This window comes from Tamandua tetradactyla, chromosome 1 (assembly GCF_023851605.1).
Source record: "Tamandua tetradactyla isolate mTamTet1 chromosome 1, mTamTet1.pri, whole genome shotgun sequence".
NCBI classification, from domain to species: domain Eukaryota; kingdom Metazoa; phylum Chordata; class Mammalia; order Pilosa; family Myrmecophagidae; genus Tamandua; species Tamandua tetradactyla.
The window spans coordinates 98,991,933-98,998,529 of record NC_135327.1 but is presented as its reverse complement, the minus strand read 5'-3'; positions in this window follow the sequence as shown (position 1 = coordinate 98,998,529).

The window sequence follows — 6,597 nt, the reverse complement described above, 5'->3', positions numbered from 1 at the left end:
CAAATCCAGTTGTGTGGTCATTCTGGAGGTTATTCTTATGCATTATATTGATATGCCTTTTAAATTTTTAGTGTATTAGAATAGCTAGAAGGAAATATTTGAAACTGTTGAACTCTAATCCAGTAGCGTTGGTGCTTAAAGATGAGTGCATTAACTATATAGCATTTACAGTGTGACCATGCAATTTTGAAATCCTTGTGGTTGACACTCCCTTTATCCAATATATGGACAGATGAGTAAAAATAATGACAAAAAATAACTTAATAACAGGGATGGTAAGGGGTATGGAATGCTTTGGGTGTTTGTTTTTACTTTTACTTTTTATTCGTGTTTTTTTTCCTAGAGTAATGAAAATGTTCAAAAATTGACTGTGGTGATGAATACACAACTATCTGATGATATTGTGAACCACTGATCATACACTTTGGATGTTTATAGGGTATGATTATATATATGCATTAAAACATAAGTTAAAGTTTTCAAATCAAAAGTTTAAGCCTTCAAGGCTTTCCAAACTTTAAAAACAAAAAAATTCTTAAAGTGACCCTGAAGTCAGGTCTATAATTAAGTTGTTAAAGATCAACTTGCATCAACCTCTTCAAAGAAAGCAATAAAAAGTTTACTCATTAAGAAGAAGAATGCTGAGCCCCCATCTTAGGGTTTGTTCATATGAAACTTAACCCCACAAAAGATAGGTCAAGCCTACTTAAAATTAGGCCTAAGAGTCACCCCCAAGAGAACCTCTTGTTGCTCAGATGTGGCCTCTCTCTCCACCCAACACAACAAGCAAACTCACTGCCCTCCCATTTTCTACGTGGGAAATGACCCCCAAGCGTGTGGACTGTCCTGGCAACGTGGGACAGAAATCCTAGAATGAGCTGAGACTCAACATCAAGGAATTGAGAAAAACTTTTTGACCAGAAGGGGGAAGAGTGAAATGAGACAAAATAAAGTGTCAATAGCTGAGAGATTCCAAACAGAGTCGAGAGGTTATCCTGGAGGTTATTCTTACGCATTAAGTAGATATCACCTTGTTAGTCAAGATGTAATGGAGAGGCTGGAAGGAACTGCCTGAAAATGTAGAACTGTGTTCCAGTAGCCATGTTTCTTGAAGATGATTGTATAATGATATAGCTTTCACAATGTGACTGTGTGATTATGAAAACCTTGTGTCTCATGCTCCTTTTATCTACCTTATCAACAGACGAGTAAAACATATGGAATAAAAAAAATAATAGGGGGAACAAATGTTAAAATAAACTAGATTGAAATGCTAGTGATCAATGAAAGGGGTATGGTATGTATGAATTTTTTTCTGTTATCTTTTTATTTCTTTTTCTGAATTGATGCAAATGTTCTAAGAAATGATCATGATGATGAATATGCAACTATGTGATGATATTGTGAATTACTGATTATATATGTAGAACAGAATGATCATATGTTAAAAAAAAATTTCAGGGCAGTGCTTTAAATGTAGACTGTTTTACATTATACCTTTAGTAGTTCCTAAGAAGAGGTGTTTCTATTATGAACATCCTGGTTTCTAGGGATTTAGATGTCTTTTACGCTAAAACATTTTGGAATAAAGCCTCTTTTTTTGTGCATAGGAAAAAAAAGAAGAAAAAGAGGCTTTTTGTCAGGGTACATAATTCAGTCTACCACACAGGATCTCACCACTTAACAATTTGTGTTTATATCAGTGGATCTTAAAAGGCCAGAACCTTAAATAGGTGTATTGAAATCATCCCAGGGATTTTCTCAAGCTACACGTTTTCCTGAGCCCAAGCAGAGAAACTGATACATCTTCTGGATTGGGGTAAGGGGAGATGATTTCTTTCTTATTCTCTCTCGACAGTTACTGCCATCTTCTTAATGAGGGTAAAGTGTACTTTCAACTGTGATAGGGATAAGAAAAGAGTAAGAAACAATGATTGATATAAAACCCTCCATGTGCAGCTTTTCACAGCAAAACAAAAATCTAGTAGCTGTCATTGTCTCACTGCCTTGAATGAGCAATGTGGGTCAACATAAAATATATAAAATGATCTAACAAATTGTTGAGGAAAAAATATTATATTTCCAATTTTTAAATGATCAGCAATAACAGAAACAACAATTCATAGGTGGGGAAATTGAATGAAATTGAATTACAGCACATCAAAATTTATGGGGGCTGCTAAAGCAACATTTAGAAGAAATTTATTGCACTAAGTGCCTATGTTAGAAAAGAGGAAAAATCTGAAATCAGTGACCTCAGCTCCAACCTTAGGTATCCAGAAAAAGAAGAACAAATTAAACCCAAACTAAGTGAAGGAAAAGAAATAGTAAATATCAGAACAGAAATTAACGAAAGAAAAATCAATAAAACCAAAAACTAGTTCTTTGGGAAGATCAATAAAATTGATGAACCTTTAGTCAGATTGGTCAGCTAAAAAAGACAGAAATTACAAATAACCATATCAGAAATGAAGGAGATGGCATTACTACAAATTCTACGAATGCTAAAGGGATAATAGTGAGATATAATGAACAACTTTATGCCAATAAATTCAATAACTTAGATTAAGGAGGCAAATTCCTTGACACACACAAACCATCAAAGTGCACTCAGGAAGAAATAAGAGCCTGAACTGCTATATTTCCATTAATGAAATTGAAATTGTAGTAAAAGCACTCCAACAATGAAAGTTCCAGGCCGAATGGTTTCACTGGTGAAATTTACCAAATACTTAAGGAAGAAATGATACGAATTCCACAAAAACTCTTTCAGAAATCATTACACATATCAAAAATCAAAGACTTTACAAGAAAAAAATATAGACCAAAATCCTTCATGAAAAAATGCAATGTTTATCACAGTGAATCTAATTATATATTAAAAAGATAATACATCATGACCAAATCGGGTTATTCCAGGTATGAAAGGGTGATTTAATTTTGAAAAATTTAAAATGCAATACTGACAAACAAAAAAGAAACCCCTATGATCATCTCAATTGATACAGAACAAACATAATGACAAAATGGAATACACATTTCTAATTTTAAAAAACTCTCAACAAATTAGGAGTTGTAGGGAACTTTCTCATTCTGATAAAGGGAATCCTCAGAGAAACATTAAATACTTAATGTTGAAAGACTGAATAATTTTTCCTCGAGGTCAGGAACAACATAAACATGTTCATTCTTACAACTTCTACACAACATTTTACTGGAAGTTCTAGCCAATATCATAAGGAAAAAGAGAAAGAGAATGGAGGAGGAGGAGGCGGGGGCGGGGAGGCATCTCACTCCTAAGTATGTGCTCGAGAAAAATAAAAGCATATGTCTGTGCAAAGCCTTGTACATGAACGTTCATAGCAACTCTATGTGTAATAGCCAAAAACTAGAAACAACCTAACTGTCCACCAACAGATAAGAAGATGTACAAACAGTGGTATGTCTACACAATGAAATACCTACTCAGCTACAAAAGGAATGAGCTAATGATACACACTAAAACATGAATGAACCTCAGTAGAATTGTGCTTAGTGAAATAAACCAGATCAAAAAAGAATGCATACTGTAGAATTTCATTTATACAAACTTCTAGGAAATACAAACTGATGTATAATGACAGAAAGCAGATCAGTGGTTGCCGGTGGATGGTGTAGACAGTTCAGAACAGTAAGGGGCAAGAGTAAGAGGAAAAGAGCATGAGAAAACTTTGGGGGATGATGGATATGTTGATTATCTTGATTATGGTGATGATATCACAGGTGCTAAGTAAGTCTAAAGATATCAAATTATACACTTGAAAAATGTGCTGTTTATTATATGTCAATTATACCTAGATAAGGCTATCAAAAATTGCACAGTGATATATTTGTCTATTCAAATAGCAAAATAGTTTAAAATAATAATACTCAACGAGGGCAAATATGCAATGAGAAGGATTCCTTTATATAACTGGCATGAACACAAACTGATATAAAATGTCTGCCGAGAATTTGACAGAGATGTCAAGCAATCAGAAAAGAGTTCATATTCTTTAATTTATTAACACCATTTTCTAGAAATCTTTGAAAATTATCAGAAATACGGGCAAAATGTATATAAAAAGATGTTCACCATACTGTTCTTAAAACAAAAATATTTAAAAAATAAGGAAGTCATAAGTTATAGAGCTCTTTAAGGGGATATTATACAGCCATTAAAATTATGCTAAGGAAGGATTTCAAGAATATGAAATAAATGTTTTAACTAGGATATAGAACTGTGCAAACACTGTAATCTCACATATATTTGTTAAAAGTAGGTAGAGAAATTCTGGAAATAAATATACCAAAAGGTAACCAGTGGGTATTTCTGAAAGGTGATTTTTAATCTTTTCTTCATACCTTTTCTTATTTTCCATATTTTCTACAGCAACATTTGTTTCTTTTGTAAATGAAAATGAACATTATTCTTTAAATGAGGTACTGTTTTCATAAGAAGATATTTTTAAAATAATGGTGGAACAGTCACCTGGTATTCATTTTACTATTGTCTTTGCTGCTAACACTACCATTTTACAGAGCAAGCATTTCCCAAAACATTGAAAATCACAATTTTCATTGCTATGACTTATCCTAGTATCTATGATAATCAATTAAAACATGCTATTTTTTCCAGGTTTTCACTCATTCCTAGCTGATAAAGTCTCCCGTTTCTGATCATTCAGCCAATTACTTTCCTTTTCAAACTCTTGTTCAAATCTCACATTTTAATTCTGGTAAATATTCTCTAAGTGAGAAGGCATATCATAGAAACTTAAAGAGAAAACTGAGGAAAATGTCTGTAATAAATATGAAAAAATTAATATAGACATAACTAATTCTCACTAAGTAAGAAATAAACATTAGCTCTTCCAAAGAAAATAAGCAAGAGGATAAATAGACAATTCTACAGAAGTATAAATGGTCAATACATACACTAAAAATTAGTAATCAAACAGAAACAAATTTTAATATCAGTGAGTGTCACTTTTCAATCCTTAATTTGGCAAAGACTGAAAATTATGACTCCCAAAATTGGCAAGGATGCAGTGAAACAAGTACTCACTAATCCCATCGGTGGGCTGGTTAAAAGCATACAAATTTTATTGAAAATAATGAATCAAGCAAAGAATTTTGCAAAAGAATGTTCATCAAAGCATTATGTACAGTAGCAATCTAAATACCCCACACAATCTAAATGCCCCAAAATAAGAATGGTTAAAATAATTATTGTACATCTACCCAATAGAACATTTTAAGGCTATTGAAAATCGGATATTTAAAGAATATCTAAAGCAAGGAAAATTGCTTATGATAGAATATTGAATGAAAAAAAGAACTATAAAAGCACATAACCCAATTGTGTTAAATACAAACATACACACATACAGAAAATAAAACCAGAAAAAAATAAGGAAATATCCACATATGTTAACAGTAATTCATTTCTGCTTGGGAAAGGGAGAATTATACCATTAGTAATTTTTTTCTATATTTACTTTATACTGTTCTGCGTTCCCAAATTTTTCTATCTTTAAAGCCAGAAATATTAATGTTGCTGAACATTTAAGGGAAAAAAAAGAAATGGAGGAATGAATAATGACTCCTCAGTTGTATCTCCAACTTCACTGTTCCCCTAAACTCTGCCAATATTCACAACTAGACAGAGCCACTTAGATATCCACAGGTATTTAAATTTAAAATGTCCACAATTAAGCTGATCATCTTCTCACACAAATTTGTACTTCTTGATATTCTCCAACTTGGTTAACAAGAGCACCCATTCATTCATTCATATACCCAAAAATATGGATTGGGTATTTATTCTGTTTTGGGTGCTATAGTAGCAATGTGGGTTAACAGTGAATAAGATGTGGACCCTGCCTTCAAGAATCTTATGGTATTGTGCTAGAGATAGACAATCACCCTGTTTATTACAATAAAATGCAAGTGTTATAATGGGAATATGAACAAGTTGCTACAAGAATACATAGGAAGTACAACTCACCTAGTCTCACAGGGTCAAAAATGTCTTTCCACAGCAGGTAACATGTAAACAGAGAATGAGAAGAAACAGGCAGGTGAAGACAAAATGTGGTAGTTCGCATTCTAGGGTGAGGAGTCTGTTGCACACAAAGGCCAAAGACTCACTCAGGGAACTTCAAGCAAGCATTTGAGGCTGTAAGGAGTGGCCTGATCATAAACGGCCTTGAAAAACATTAATGAATTGGGGTTTTATTCTGAGGCAATGGGAAGCCATTAGCAGGTTTTAACCAGCACTAAACACTTATATATCCTTGCAGCAACAGAATTGTAACAAGCAGTCTTTCTTTTTCCCCCAGACACTGAATTGGTTGTCAGAGCCCCTGGAGTAGGGAAACAAGGACTGGAAGTGGATACTGGCAATTCCGGCTCCTGCCACCATTACTGGCCTCTGTTATGTTGCATGGTTGCTGGAAACTGTGTCAAGGGTCTGTTAGTGTCATCTTCTGGCTAGGGGTACACATCCCTGTTGATGATCCAAAACTCTAATGCATTCAACTTTATAAAACTTCTTTGGCTAGACAGCCCATAGCA